General features: G+C 45.5%; 1 protein-coding gene across 2 annotated transcripts in view; it reads right to left on the bottom strand.

Moving 5' to 3' along the window:
* LOC126203313 (fatty acyl-CoA reductase 1-like) overlaps positions 1–17041 on the bottom strand; it is a 278046-nt gene that overhangs the window by 144597 nt on the left and 116408 nt on the right. The gene's annotated exons all lie outside the window — the stretch shown is intronic.

Below are 17041 nucleotides of genomic sequence, written 5' to 3'. Positions count from 1 at the left end.
GACATCTTCTGAGGTCGTCCAGCTACTGCAGTAGCCGGACGACCTCAGATGTCTCCCGCAGATGGAGACGAAACATTAGGTGGAACTTTTACACATCGACCACGGCCTCTTAGCCCGGAAGCTTCAACCGAAGAGTGATTAACACTGATAAGCCAGAAAATTATGATCACTGCGCACCGCGACGTTGGATGTTCCCTGGTGGTGCTGTGGGCACGTGACACAGTGACAAAAATATGTAAGCGGATCAGACATGGACGGGGTATCACCCTCGTGAAGATATGGAATTTAAGTCGAGATATGCAATGAGATAAGCGACGTTGACAAAAGGCAGATTATTATTACTCAGAGTCTGTGAACGAGTATCTCGAAAATGATGAAGCTGGTCGAATGTTTACGTGCTACTGTCGTGAGCATCTACGGAGAGAGGTAGAAGGACAGAGAAGCTACAACTAGGCGTAAAATGGTTGGACGTCCACAGCTTTTCACAGAACGTGGGGTTCGGAGGCTTGTCTGCTCTGTAAAGTTGGGTAGACTGTAATGTGTGACATCTCTGCCGAAACAGCAAAATGCTGGCGAGCCGTGTGTCGGTTCTCAACATATATCGCGCTGTTAAGATTGTTCTGAGTCCTTCGATTCCATCGTTAATTGATTCTTTCATGTTTATCGTTATGCTGCGTACGATTCTGTTGAAATTCCCCTCTGGCGGCGTGCCTGGTCTTATCGATCTTCGAGTCGTTGCTTCCTCTTAGCCTTGTGTAAGGGAATAAGATCCTTGGGGGGGGGGGGGGGGGGCGCGTTGGTTGCCTAGCGGTGACGAGTCGGTCGGTTTTTAAAATCGGGAATTAGAGAATTTCGTACGATGAGACCGCGGCGTGGCGTAGCGGTGGAGTTGGCTGTTGTTCCGGGAAGCCGCGTGGTCTATCCTGGCGGTGCGAGACGTGTGGGACGAGTTGACGGGACAAGGCTGTAAGCTCTTGCTGTGAACACCCGGGGTCCACGGCTGTGGTTCCGAGTCACTACTTCGTGGGAGCGGCAACGGATGTCTTTAAATTTTCCGTCTGGAGGCGGGAATGATGGACTAATAACTCGCCTGAGGAGTGGTATTTCGCCGCCGTGGGTGCAGAGAAGCCGAGGGCTCCGGTGACAGAGCGCGTGGCTGCGTGACTGTGCCCAGTTGGGTACGCTGGCAACGTGGACACGGTCGGGTGTGAGGAACCTTTGCATCGGAGTTCACCTGCTGTTTCTGTGATAAACTGCAAGTTAAGTTGGTTAAAGGTTTAAATGTTAATTGAAGAATTTTTGTTTGTGCAACCAGCGTCTTTTCTGCATTGTGGCCTCCTGCGTTCGGGTTTCCTTCCCCTGTTGCCGGTGTATTTATAGACAGTGGTCTTTTCCGCTTCTTATTAGTGCTGCCCGGTAGGAAGTGTATTTTTGGGCAGGGATTATTGTTTTAGATTACATTTTTTCTGCCTTGTGGCCTCCTGCGTTCGGATTTCCTGTCCTTGTCGCCGATGTAATTATAGACAGTGATATTTTGACTTCTTATTAGTACTGCCTGGGAGGAAGTGTATTTTTGGGCAGGGATTATGGTTCCTGATTCCTCCTCCTCCCCTAGCCTCGCGCGAGGTCGATGTGATTGCTGAATGTGAGGCGTTGTGGGTCTGTTAGTCCGCTTCTAGCCTGAGCATCCTTCGGGAGACAATTGTGGCCGCCCTCACACCCGGTCGGTTAATTATTTCTATCCCAGGACATTCTGGTGGCAGGACATGGTATTAAAGTTGTTAGTTATTGTAAAATGTTAAATGGTTGTATTTTACTCAGATTGTTTATGGCCACTGTTTAAAAAGGTTAAGTTTGCCTTTCATAGGTGTTTTTTTTTAAATTACGTGGCTTTAAAATTGTTATTGTAAAAGGTGAATGACTGTATCTTTACTTTGATTGTTTTAATCTACTTGGCATCCTTTGGAAATGCTAGTTCTGCCTCCCTGTTAGTGAGCCCTTGTAATTTAATGTCTTGTTGTGCCAAAATTTAAAAGAAGTGGCTCCCTACATGTTCGGTAGCGAAATTGTATGCAAATTGGTGTTTTGTTTCATTACTTGGAAAGTTTTAATTTTGTTATTAAATGCTTTATCAAAGTCTGCTTTAAGTAAAATGGCTTGGCTATTAACAGTAAAGTAAAGTTATTAATTTCATTACTTGGAAAATATTGATTTGTTATCAAATGTTTTATGAAAGCCCGTTTTAAGTAAAATGGCTTGGCCGTTAACTGTAGAGTAAATTGTTTTGAAAAGGCACTCATGCCTGCTAGCTTTTTTGGATCTGTTCCTGGTCAAGTGGTAAAGAAATGACTTTTAATTGTTGAAGTAATCAATAAAGAAATTGTAAATTGCAACTCGACAGTAACCAACTAATTTTGGCCCCGTTTCCCAACTTGGGGTTTTCCTTGATTAATCGCCACACCCGTCTCAGCTGGTGCACGCACAAGTGTTTGGCAGAACACACCCTTCAGCGTACATTGTTGAACATGGAGTTTCGCAGCAGACCATCCCTGACATGTTCACTTGTTGACACGACGACATCGACAGTTACGATTGCAATGGGCACGGGACCATCGGGATTCGACCGTCGATCAATGTAAACGTGTCGACTCTTCGAGTGAATGACATTTTTCCTACACTAGATCGCTGGACGTCTCCATAAACGCCATTATCGAGGTGAACGGCGGCTCGAACGTCCAGCGTGCCATGAACGTAGAGTGATAGGAGCAGTATGATACTACGGGAGACATTCTCCTGCGCTTGCGTGGGACCTGTGATAGTAATCGAAGACACACTGATAGCTGTGAGCCACCTGCATCCCTTCATGCTTGATGTCTTCCCCGTCAGCGATGCGACACATAAGCAGTATAATTTACTTGTCTCCAAGCCAGAACCGTGCTACAATGTGCCGCGCTGGGTAGCCGCGCGGTCTATTCCGTCATTCACGGTTCGCACTGCTCCTACCGTCGGAGGTTCGAGTCCTCCCTCGGGCATGGGTGTGTGTGTGTGTGTTGTCTTTAGCGTAAGTTAGTTTAAGTTGGGTTAAGTAGTGCGTAAGCTTTGAGACCGATGACTTCAGCAGTTTGATCCCATATGATCTTACCACAAATTTCCAAAATTTCCGTGCTATAGTGGTTTGAGGAGCAATATAGTGAACTCTCGGCGACCAAATTCATCTGACGTAAATCCTATGAAACCCATCTGGGTTACTATCGGGAGCCATCACCGCGTACGCAAACCAGCGGCCCGTTATTTACAGGAATTACATTAACTGTGCGTAGACATATAATGTCGCATACCCCCACAAACCCACCAATAAATTGTCAGATCGCAGATACCCAGAATCAGTGATGTATTTCGTTCAAAAGACGGACGATAAAAATTATAAAGCAGGTGGTCATGATGTTTTCGCTCAACAGTGTAGATCCTTTCCTAAAGACTGGAAACTTGTGGGGGTCACACTAATACACAAGAAGAGAAATAGAAGTAATCTGCCGAATTATAGACCCACTGGCTGACAAACCAGATACTGCCAGGGTATCAATTTTGCCAATTTTCTGTTACAGACGAAACGTTATATGTACTCCTACAGTAGCCTCGATGTGAGACGGTCCCGGATAGTTTCTGTAGACTGGACGCGGACGCTTCGCGTGTCTGCAACGCGCTTTTGGAAACGTCTCTACTGTTTTCGCCTACAGCCGCTTGCGCTTCGCAGTTGAAAGCTGTCAAAATCTCTGCCTGGTGTCAGGGATTTCCTTAAGGTGACACGATTGTACGAGTGTCTTACAAGTAAATCAGCCCAAGGGACACTCTTCGATGTTGATCAGCTTTGTATATGTTGTGGTTTAGAGCAAAATAAGAGACACAACTTTTTAAACATCCCCATATGGCTGTTAAGGAGTCAAAGACCGCATTAAAGAAAGCGCGTTTAATGTTTCTCAAGAAACTGTAACACATATGGAAAAAATCTTCAAATAAAAATTCTATGGTTTTTAATGTACGTTATAATAGTACATCTAGGTTTGTCGAACAAGTCATTTTTTAAATCCCCTCTTCCCCACTACTTTGTTTTTCACTTCGGCAGTTGGCTAACAGCAAAACATTGTGTATCGTTAATACCCAATTCAATAGTATATATCAAGTGGTATTCCATAGACGCATTTGTCAGAAATAAACGAGATATATATATATATATATATATATATATATATATATATATATATATATATATATATATATATTTACCTGAACAGTTCTACTCCCTTATCATTATGGTACAGATTTAGAATAATGTGACATCAGTAATGTACAAACAGTTCCAAATATAACATAATTAAATCTGGGAAGGTTGCAACTTGCAATAAAAAAACACACCAAATGTAAAAAGAAAACACAAATACGACGCAAGGTATTTTATATTTCATAAAATTAAAAACAATGCATGTATATAGAACAATATGTGCAGAATATACATTTGAAATATATTTATCTGGGAAAGACTTATCAAACACTCCAACATGACTATTGCCATGGAAACAGACACACATCGTGCACGCATACAGCAATACGGAGATATTTCTAGCTTATTTCTGACTAATGCGTCTTTGGAATACCACATCATCATATGCGATTGAATTTGGTATTAACGATGTTACACGTTTTGTTATTAGTCATATGTCGAAACTAAAAACAAGATAGTGTGGGGAGCATGGCATTTCGAAAAAAAATATACTTTTCCTACAACTCTGGGTGCACTGTTGTAGCGTAGTTTCTTTTTATATCTTTTAACGTTTCGATGTATTCATTTAGAAATATTTAACTCACATTTTTTTCAAGGACGTGTTTCACCCCCTTAACGGCCGTATTGGCACGTGCAAACAATATCTTTTATTCTGCTCTACGCTACTACCAACCTACGCTTGGGCAGACTTACTTTTCAGCAGTAAAGAACAAATGTATAAAAAGTTCATACATGATGCGGCATTTTTCCGCGCATCTCAATTTTTGTACCCCCGTCGAAGGTTTGAATCCTCCCTCGGGCATGGGTGTGTGTGTGTTGTCCTTAGCGTAAGTTAGTTACAGTTAAATTAAGTAGTTTGTAAGCCTATGGACCGATGACCTTAGCAGTTTAGTCCCATAGGAACTTACCACAAATTTCAATTTTTTTTTTCAATTTTTGTGACGTCATATCTCTTGAATTATGTATCGTACAATGATACATGTGTGTAGGTACCTTCAGCGGTATATGTGTATACTGTCCGCGAAATATGTTGCGACTAGCATTAGTAGCAAGCAAGTCATAAATTTAAACGTTATGCGTGATGCGGCAGTTTTTCACTCATCTCATTGTTTATGACGTCGCATCTCCTGATTGCCGACCGCAGCGTCGTATTCTGCCTGTTTATATTGTATTTGAATACGCATGCCTATATCAGTTTCTTTGGCGCTTCAGTTTAGTAGGGATCAGTAAGTGAAACGGAAAGAAGACACTGATTTCTTGTTACTCGAATATCAGGTAATACCAACAGCATCGTAAACTGGTATAATGGGAGTAAGTTTCGTTATGAGAAGGAATAATGGACAAAGGCTAAGGCACTGTGAACAGTTCAGCGATAGAGCTACTCTCATCAGAATTGAAACAAAAGCAACGTCAACAATAGTTCAGGTATACCTGACAATATCATTAGTAGAAGATGACGATGTAGAGAATACGAGAGAACTGAACAGGTCGTTCAGTATGTAAATCTAATAATTATAGAGGGGGGGGGGGAAGTTGGGGATACGGAATAGAAGACCGATTTAATGGATGATACGTACTACACTCCTGGAAATGGTAAAAAGAACACATTGACACCGGTGTGTCAGACCCACCATACTTGCTCCGGACACTGCGAGAGGGCTGTACAAGCAATGATCACACGCACGGCACAGCGGACACACCAGGAACCGCGGTGTTGGCCGTCGAATGGCGGTAGCTGCGCAGCATTTGTGCACCGCCGCCGTCAGTGTCAGCCAGTTTGCCGTGGCATACGGAGCTCCATCGCAGTCTTTAACACTGGTAGCATGCCGCGACAGCGTGGACGTGAACCGTATGTGCAGTTGACGGACTTTGAGCGAGGGCGTATAGTGGGCATGCGGGAGGCCGGGTGGACGTACCGCCGAATTGCTCAACACGTGGGGCATGAGGTCTCCATAGTACATCGATGTTGTCGCCAGTGGTCGGCGGAAGGTGCACGTGCCCGTCGACCTGGGACCGGACCGCAGCGACGCACGGATGCATGCCAAGACAGTAGGATCCTACGCAGTGCCGTAGGGGACCGCACCGCCACTTCCCAGCAAATTAGGGACACTGTTGCTCCTGGGGTATCGACGAGGATCATTCGCAACCGTCTCCATGAAGCTGGGCTACGGTCCCGCACACCGTTAGGCCGTCTTCCGCTCACGCCCCAACATCGTGCAGCCCGCCCCCAGTGGTGTCGCGACAGGCGTGAATGGAGGGACGAATCGAGACGTGTCGTCTTCAGCGATGAGAGTCGCTTCTGCCTTGGTGCCAATGATGGTCGTATGCGTGTTTGGCGCCGTGCAGGTGAGCGCCACAATCAGGACTGCATACGACCGAGGCACACAGGGCCAACACCCGGCATCATGGTGTGGGGAGCGATCTCCTACACTGGCCGTACACCACTGGTGATCGTCGAGGGGACACTGAATAGTGCACGGTACATCCAAACCGTCATCGAACCCATCGTTCTACCATTCCTAGACCGGCAAGGGAACTTGCTGTTCCAACAGGACAATGCACGTCCGCATGTATCCCGTGCCACCCAACGTGCTCTAGAAGGTGTAAGTCAACTACCCTGGCCAGCAAGATCTCCGGATCTGTCCCCCATTGAGCATGTTTCGGACTGGATGAAGCGTCGTCTCACGCGGTCTGCACGTCCAGTACGAACGCTGGTCCAACTGAGGCGCCAGGTGGAAATGGCATGGCAAGCCGTTCCACAGGACTACATCCAGCATCTCTACGATCGTCTCCATGGGAGAATAGCAGCCTGCATTGCTGCGAAAGGTGGATATACACTGTACTAGTGCCGACATTGTGCATGCTCTGTTGCCTGTGTCTATGTGCCTGTGGTTCTGTCGGTGTGATCATGTGATGTATCGGACCCCAGAAATGTGTCAATAAAGTTTCCCCTTCCTGGGACAATGAATTCACGGTGTTCTTATTTCAATTTCCAGGAGTGTAGATAATAACATATGAAGTGGAGACATTTCTCGAATCCTCCAATAAATTTCACTTAGTAATAGCAAACACATTGTTCAAAGACATTGTTGAGGAAGAACAGACATTTTTAAAATGGACAATCATAGGTGTTCGACTGACAAATATAGGAAAAAGAACGGTAACTGATGGAAAATAATGGGTTACAGAAGAATTGCGTGAATTTATCTACGAAAGAAAGAGATAGAAAAATATTTAAAAAATAAGGTAACACAGCAACAAAAGTCACACGTGGTAGAAGAAATATCTAACGGTATTCGTGCGAGATTTCTCTTCTTTATCACTCTGGTAATTTCTCATTACGTGGATGGGACTCAACAAAATATTTTCACATTGGGAGGAGAAAATTGGTGAAGTTCGTGAAAAGCTCTCGTAGCAATTAAAAGCGCGTTTGTTTTAACGTTTGCCACCCCAACTTGTTTATCATATCCATGACACACTCTTCACTATTTCATTTCAATACAAAACGAGCTTTCTTCCTCTGAACCTTTTGAATGTCTTCCGTCAATCCTATCTCGTACGGATCCCCTCTATGGGGAGCAATAGCCCAGATGACGGCGGACAAGCTTAGCGTAAGGAGCCACTTTAATAATAAATTTGTTGCATCTTCTAAGTGTTCTACCAATAAAACATAGTTTTTGGTTCACCGTCCCCACAACATTTTCTATGTGATGATTTCAATTAAAGTTGTAATTGTAATGCCTAGATATTTAGTCAAATCGATAACCTATAAGTTTGAGTGATTTATCGTGTAACCGAAATTTAACTGAATTTGCTTAGAACCCGTGTGGAGGTTTCACACTTTTTGTTATTTATGGTAAATTACCACTTTCCGCACCATGAAGCTATCTTGTATAAGGCGTTCTGTAATTTGTATAGATCTCCTGACGACTTAATTACATGGTAGGCGATAGTGATGAAGTGAGGATTTTCCAGTACAACAATTTCACGAATCTACCGTCAATATCAGGAATCCGGTAAAACATCAAACCTTCGACATCGATGTGGCCGGAGAGAGATCCTGCAAGAAAGGGACCAACGACAACTAAAGAGAATCGTTCAACGTGACAGAAGTGCAATCCTTCCGCAGATTGCTGCAGATTTCAGTGCTGGACTATCAACAAGTGTCAGCGTGCGAACCATTCAACGAAACATCATCGATATGGGCTTTCGGAGCCGAAGGCCCACTCGTATACCCTTGATGACTGCACGGCACAGAACTTAACGCGTCGCCTGGATCCGTCAACACCGACATTGAACTGTTGATGACTGGAAACATGTTGACTAGTCGGACGAGTCTCGTTTCAAATTGTATCGAGCGGATGGACGTGTACGGGTATGGAGACAACCTCATGAATCCATGGACCCTGCATATCAGCAGGGGTCTGTTGAAGCTGATGGAGTGATATGGGATCCCTGATGCGCCTAGATACGACTCTGACAGGTGACACGTATGTAAGCATCCTGTCTGACACATGTATCCATTTATGTCCATTGTGCGTTCCGACGGACTTGAGCAATTCCAGCTGGACAATGCGACACCCCAAACGTCCAGAATTGCTACAGAGTGACTCCAGGAACACTCTGCTAAGTTTAAACACTTCCGCTGGCCACCAAATTTCCCCAGACATGAACGTTATTGAGCATATCTGGGATACCCTGTCACGTGCTGCTCAGAACAGATCTCCACCCCCTCTTAGTAATTCATGAACAGCCCTGCAGGATTCACGGTGACATTTCCTTCCAGCACTACTTCAGACATTCGTCGAGTCCATGGCACGTCGTTTTGCAGCACTTCTGCATGCTCGCGGGGCCCTACACGATGTTAGGTAGGTGTACCAGCTTCTTTGGCTCCTCAGTGTATATATAAATTCAGTCATTGTGGTTCCCAGTTCAGATTTTCTATCGTCCCTGCATCATTCACCTTCTGCCATCCTGCCAGTAGGATGTTACACTTTTGTTGATTTTTCAATTCCTTTCTCAAGATTGCCTCTAGATTGACAGCTCTCTCCACGAAATACGAATGGGGAGCCAATCCAGAATCTTTTTGCTAATGGAGAGAACTTCATGAAACTTAGAGAGTTACAGGCTGAATTTCATTCTGTGCACTACCTTTCCCATCTTCATACTGTTGATCGTTGATGATACTTTCGCTAGAGTAAACTTCCTATACCAAGAGAAGAGGGTGTTCCGAACCTCTGTCCGCTCTTCTATCCTCCTTGAAAAGGATGTCGGCAGAGCAGGGGTGAGTCCTTATGCCAGAAGTCTTCTGCTGACATTTCCGATGATGTTTATTCAAAAAGTACGCTGTGGCTGTGATCATATCCTGGACACAAGACTTTGTTTTCATAGTCAAAGACATGTGCTTTACCGAACACGAATTACTTGGTACAACGAAAATAATAGTTGGAAGGTTGACGGCTGGAAAATCGTTTTCTCAGCGAGTCATGCTTTTTACACTGCTCCGTGAGCGTGACAATGGCTGGAATCAGCTTTATGAGATTCCTGCCGAGCGGAACGCCGCAATGGTGAAAACTCTGAATCTTAATCAGGAAGAACAAAATTCAAGACTGAATATCATTTCGGAATAAAAACAGTCTTGGCTGCAAAGTTATTTAATACCAATCACGCGTTTCATCCTTTTGGCGCATCATCAGATTGTCTATAAAAACGAGAAACCAATGTAGTAGAAACCAATAGAGGAAGCAATATGGTCCTATCTTGTACGCAGGTAAAATGAAGTAAAAGTAACAGAAATTTACGCAAAAGTGGTTAGATATGTAACCCATCTATCATAAAGACATACAAAATCTAAAAAGCAGGCAAAATTAACTAGATACGAAATGCATCCGTCATAAAAAACATATAAAATAGAAAATGGCACTAGTTCAAAGAAACCGTCAGTATGTCATCAAGAAGGTTCAAGAAGATGCTGAAAAATTTCAACGACTATTGCATGTTGCCTCAAGCACACTGGCTGACTCCACCATTGCAGCACAGAATAGGACTAAGCTCACAAAATTATTACAAGATCTCATTTTAAAATGAGAGAACTTAGCCGGCCATTCTAGGCGCTTCAGTCTGGAACCGCGCTGCTGCTACGGTCGCAGGTTCGAATCCTGCCTCGGGCATGGGTGTGTGTGGTGTTCTTAGGTTAGATAGGTTTAAGTAGTTCTAAGTATAGGGGACTGATGACCTCAGATATTAAGTCCCATAGTGGTCAGAGCCATTTCAACCATTTTTTGAGAGCACTTAGCAAATTCGAACAAAATTTACACATCCTTTATATGGTCACCTTGTATGATTTTCTTGTAGTTTCTCTCAATTACATTTCAATATATATCTGAGTTTCCTTTGAGCGATATGGGGTCACTACTAAAGACTTTTGTGTATCGACAACAAATTGTAAGCGATTTACCAAGTGATTCCTATCATTATTTTGTGTAACGGGTGATTTATCTCCTGTAAAAGTGCACGAAACACGGATGCCACTGCTACCATAGGCCATGAGCACTTAGAATCAGTCAATCCATGATGTAACATTTAAATACGAGTAAACATCTAACCAAAGACGTGTGATGCCTGTGGAGAAATGTCTCCGAGGGCACATCGATTGCATTGAGCAACTCCGGTGGCTTCCAGATTCACTTAACACCAGTCCTGTAGTCGAGTTACTGGAATCAACGATAAGAGTAAACCTCCACCGTACACGTGCTCCATCTCCGTGTTCGCTGCAACATGTGCGTTCTGCTCAGCGTCTCTGAAAGTAAGTACAAATCTCCTAACAGTATATCAATGCAACATGGGATCACTATCACGCATTAGCTACCAGTAATGAGATGGTGCCTTGGTTAAGATATTGGACTCGCATTTGGAAGGAAGAAAAGAAGAAAGATTTGGGGCTGAGGTGTCGACGACTACGTATCATTCCAGACGGTTCAAATGCTCGTATTGGGGAACACCGGTTAGGGTATCGACCGTATGCATTTCAAAGAAGCCGTCCTGGCGTGTGCCAGATGAAGCACCGCTCTCCCATGTACGAGTCCAGTGCGGTAGCCATCGAGCCCACTCTGCGTGACTTGCACTCGGAAGGGGCGGGGATCAGATTCCTTCCTGCTTCTGGCGGTATCTTGGGGTATGATTCTATGGAACAGAATCACTATTTATGTTTCTACAGCATTTGAACTCGCTCCGAATATTCGGTTCCCGATGGAAGTGAGAAAACATGACACATTACCATTTCTGGATGTAATGATCAGATGAAAACCTCCTCCTCTAGCAGCAGGGTACCGTAGGTACTAGACTAGAAAAGCGTTTAAAGTGACTGAAAAAAAGTGCTGGTCATTCCTGTTTATAAGAAGGGTCGTCGAACAGGCTCACAAAATATAGGCCAGTATACCTGACGTTGGTCTGTTTAGAATTTAGGAACACGTTTTATGCCCGCGTATTATCACGTTTCTGGAAAAAGCCCCTCTGTCGGAATCAACCTGGGTTCCGAAAACATCGATTGGTGGCACCCAGCCCCCTCTGTTCGTGCTTTTGACCCAGGGAGCAGTAGATACTGGCACTCAGGTAGACGCCATATTCCTTGACTTCAATAAGGCACTGCCCTGTCGCCTAATAAAGAGAACACGAGCGTATGGAATAACAGACCAGCTGTGGGACTAGAAGTAGAGTTTCAAGCAAACTGAACATGGTGTCTCATTCTAATGGAGAGAAATGTTCAGACATAAAAATACACACATCAAAAAAGTTTTGCATCATTCCGGTTCACAGAACTCCTCCCAAAGATAGACGTTGACTGTGGGTATTGTATCACACACACAGTCCCTTTGACTGTTCAGAGATGTCACTAAACTCGCCCAAACAACCATGCATGAGCAGCGCCTATTAGACGGAGGGGGTCCGACAGACGATCAGTTCCAGTCATTCCACCAGGGAGGAGGTACATGGCTCGTGTTGTCTGTAGTTCAACCATGCCTAGGCGGTCAATACCGCGGTTCGCTCGCGTCCGCCTTGTTTCTTTGTGCAAAGATGGGATCTCAACAGGGGATGTGTCCAGGCGTCTCGGAGTGAACCAAAGCGATGCTGTTCGGACATGGAGATACAGAGAGACAGGAACTGTCGATGATATGCCTCGCTCAGGCCGCTTACGAGCTACTACTGCAGTGGATGACCGCTACCTACGGATTATGGCTCGGGGGAACCCTGACATCAACGGCACTATGTTGAGTAATGCTTTTCGTGCAGCCACAGTCGTGTTACGACTCAAAATGTGCTCAATTCTCTACATGATGAGAAACTTCACTCCCGACGTCCATGGTGAGGTCCATCTTTGCAGCCACGACACCATGCAGCGTGGTACAGATGGGCCCAACACTATGCCGAATGCACCGCTCAGGATTGGCATCACGTTCTCTTCACCCATGAGTGTCTCATATGACTTCAACCAGACCACCGTCGTAGACGTGTTTGGAGGGAACCGGGTCAGGCCGAACGCCTTAGACACACTGCCCAGCGAGTGCAGCAAGTTGGAGGTTTCCTACTGTTTTGGGGTGGCAGTATGTGGGGCCGGCGAACGCCGCTGGTGGTCATCGAAGGCGGCGTAACGGCTGTACGATACGTGAATGCCGTCCTCCGAGTGATAGTGCAATCATACCGGCGAGGCATTCGTCTTCATGGACGACAATTCGTCACCCATGGTGCACATCTTGTGAATGACTTCCTTCAGGATAACGACATCGCTCGACTAGAGTGGCCAGCATGTTCTCCAGATATGAACTGTATCGGACTTGCCTTTGCTATATTGAAAAGGGCTGTTTATGGACAATGTGACCTACCAACCACTCTGAGGGAGCTACGCCGATCGACATTGAGGAGTGGAACAATTTGGACCAAGGATGCCTTGTTGAACTTGTGGATAGTATGCCACGACGAATACAGGCATGCATCAATGCAAGAGGACGTGCTACTGGGTATTAGAGGTACCGGTGTGCACGGAAATCTGGACCAACACCTCTGAACGTCTCGCTGTATGCTGGTACAAAATGCAATGTGTGGTTTTCATGAGCAATAAAATGGGCGGAAATGATATTCATGTTGATCTCTATTCCAATTCTCTGTACAAGTTCCGGAGCTCTCGGAACCGAGGTGATGCAAAACTTTTTTTGTGTGTATTTATGTTTTTCTAACGTAGTGTAACATGAAATATTGGACTAAACCAAACTACAGCACGTGAACAATATACTACGATCCTATTTCAGAGGCCTAACAGCTAAGGAAACCAAATACCGCTATTTTCTTAAGGAGAATATAGGATCAGTGAGTCTAGTACAGTATTACTACGTATTTTTGGTAATAGGATCTTACTTCGCAAAATTGTCGTACACGCACTGACGGCATGTGCTCTTGCATTGCATAGTGTTTACAATTTAAGTGAAAAACTCTCTGTTATAAGTTTCACAGAGACCCTACACTGTGCTCTGAAAGACAGAACAGTAAAAACTGAAAAATTTTGTATCTAACGTACTACTTTTCGTTGTGTTTGAATCGTCGGCCTAGTCACAGCTCGTCTTTTACACTCATCAGCCAGAACACTATCATCCCCCTTACCTTAGCCGGTATGTCCATCTACGGCACGAACAACAGAGGCGATGCATCGTGGAGTGGATACAATGAGGTCTTTGTAGGTCGTTGGAGGGAGTTGGCACCACATCTGCGCCCAGAAGTCACCTAATTCCCAAAAATTCCGGGAAGGTGGGCGATGAGCTCTGAGTGCACATTCGATCACATTCCAGATGTATTTGACTGGGTTCAGATCTGGCAAGTTGGAAGGCCAGCACATCAACTGGAACTCTCCACTGTGTTCCTCGAACATCACACTTCTGCCCTTGTGACATGTTGAAAAATGCTAGAACCGTCGGGAAATCTGATCGTCATGAATGGATGCACGTGGTCTGCAACCAGTGTACGATACTCCTCGGCCATCAGGGTGCCTTGCACGAGCTCCACTGGACACATGGATGGCAACATGCCAACGTGAATGTTCCCCCGAGTGTAATGGAACCGCCGTCAGTTTGTCTCCGCCCCGCAGCACCGGTGCCGAGGACCTGTTCCCCTGGAAGACAACGGATTCGCGCCCTCCCATCGACGTGATGAAGAAGGTATCGGGATTAATGCTCTGCTACTGTGCCAACGTCCAGTTCCGACAGTCACGTGCCCATTTGAGTCGTATTTGACGATGTCGTGGTGTTAACATTGGCAAAGCATGGGTCGTCGTCTGCGGAGGCCCATCGTTAGGAGCGTTCGGTGCACTTTGTGCTCAGTCAGTTCCGTCTCAGTTCGCCGCCTGTCCTGTTTCAGCAGTCTGCCCAGCCTACGACGTCCGACATCTGTTAATGAGTGGTGGTTGGGTGTTAATGAGTGGTGGCCACCCAACCCCACGACGTCTGGACGCGGTTTCAACTCGGTTACGCCACATTTTCAAGACACTCTCCACAGCACTCCTCGAACACCCTACAAGTTGTGCAGTTTCCAAAATGCTCGTGCGGAGCCTCCAGGTGATCCCAATATGCCCTCGGTTAAACATAGACAGATCTCGCGCCTTCCCCATACTACACACGGACAGCACGCTCACTGTTACTACAGGCACCATGCGTATGTCTGACAAGCAGACATTCTTCGCCAGGTGACTGGACGACTTTATATCGATAGTAGATAGGTGGTCATAATGTTCTGACTGATCGGTAGATGTTCTAGTTTTTCTCTTTTCACAGTTACGCTCAGCTTTTGGACGGTAGTATAAAGAGTAGCCCTGTTGTAGGCCGAGGAGCCTTCAGTGAAATACACGTCAACCTTTTGCGCCGTGCACTGTACCTGTGCACGGACTGCTAACCTATGGCCTGGAGTACACGATCCGCAGGTCTTTCTCGCGACCCGTCCTCCAGCTGCTTGTCGGCAGTTTCCGCCTAAACTTTCACTCTCCAGACCAGCGGCAGATAATTTGGCAGGAGCTGCAGTTGCCTCACCGGCAAGGTTGGCTAGCGGTGCCAGTCGCATCACTGCCTCAAACCTTCACCCTCATTTAAATTCTCTTCACGTCGCCCTGTCTGTTTCAAACTCATGTACCTACGAAATCTGTTGCAGCTATCATATTGTTGTTCCTATTTCACAATGGTATATATCCAGCCTGTCCATTCAGAAATTAAGTATTTCATCTAAAATTTCATGACGAAACGTGTCTTACTAGAAAAGCTAAATATGCCGGGGTGTTAAAGTTAAATTACAATAGACAGATATGTTAATATTACAGAGCGTGATTGCATGATTGTTGAACAAGTTTTGTGATCGTCACTTTACTTTTCGTTGTAGAGATTATAATGTCACTTTTTTTCTACAGTATTTAGATGTTCGACGACGGAGCTGAATGTTCAGGGCTGCTGATTGCTATGCAGAGGACAATGGTTCGCTTCCCGGTACTGACAGGAACTTTTTTTTTTTTCGCGGGAGGACTGAAACGTGGCGCACTCAGCCTCGTGAGGACAACTGGGAAGCTACTTGACCGAGTGGTAGCAGTTCCTAGGTCCTCGAAGCCTGACGACGACCGGGAGAGCGGTGTGCTGACCATAAGGCTCTTCATACACATGCAGTAGTGACGTCACTGATGGAGGATGACACGGCTGTCGGTCGCGCCCGATTGGCCCCTCTAGGCCCAAAACGTGGAACTTTATCTGCCTTTTATAGTATTTAAATATGGGATGGACTTGCATGTCTGTTGCATTTGGTCGGTCAGTACGGGGACGTTTAATGCTGTTTGTGGATGACGTTAGAGTTGTCATCCGATGACGTCCCTTATGTGATCGGTCGGAGACAGATCTGGCGATCGTGAAGGCCAAGGCAACATGTTAACATTCTATAGAGCATTGAAAGTCTCTCCGGGTTTGCTGCCGGATCCTAAAATCAACTTGACTCGATATTTCGGCGATCCAACTGGTCGCCATCTTCAGGAAATGCTGCTTCTGCTGATGAGTCCCGCTGAGAACTGACGCCAGGTTGCAAATCGACGTCCTATATAGGCCGCCGTTCAGTACACGGCGCATGCGCCGCTCATCACAGTTTTTGCCTTCCAAGACAGGGAGGTGGCGCCGCCCTTAGTGAAACTGCTGGCAACGATATATCGCAATCAAGGCCGCACCGAAGAACGTTCAGTTTTGATGCGAGATAATACAGGATTCCACGTCTTGCTAAGAGGAAACCCATTGTCTCTGTTGATTAAATTATCAGCCAACCTAATTTCAATCGCCACTAAAAGACACTGTTCCAAAAACCGGAAATGTTGGCAGCTACCACGAATTTTATACTGTGTCCCTCATTTCTGGTCCTTCTGAAGTTCGCTAAGCGCGTATAAGGCTTCTATTCAGTCCCTTGTTGACCAGTATGATGTGGCATTTGAAGATAGCAAAACGTAAGGTGAAGTTTTAAATTTCACGTTCAACAAATCGTTCTCATAGGAGAATCGTACAAACATACCGTCATTTGACCATCGGACAGACTCCCGGATGGACGACATAGTAATAAGCATCCTTGGTGTAGACAAATAACTGAGAGATTTGAAAGCAAATAAATCACCAGGTCCGGGTGGAATCCCACTTCGATTTTACAAAGAGTACGCTACGGCATTGGCCCTTTACCTAGATTACATTTCTAATGAATCTCTCGCCCAGC

Source organism: Schistocerca nitens, chromosome 9 (assembly GCF_023898315.1).
Source record: "Schistocerca nitens isolate TAMUIC-IGC-003100 chromosome 9, iqSchNite1.1, whole genome shotgun sequence".
NCBI lineage: Eukaryota > Metazoa > Arthropoda > Insecta > Orthoptera > Acrididae > Schistocerca > Schistocerca nitens.
The sequence above is the reverse complement of the archived record's forward strand: the minus strand, read 5'-3'. Positions and strand labels throughout refer to the sequence as shown.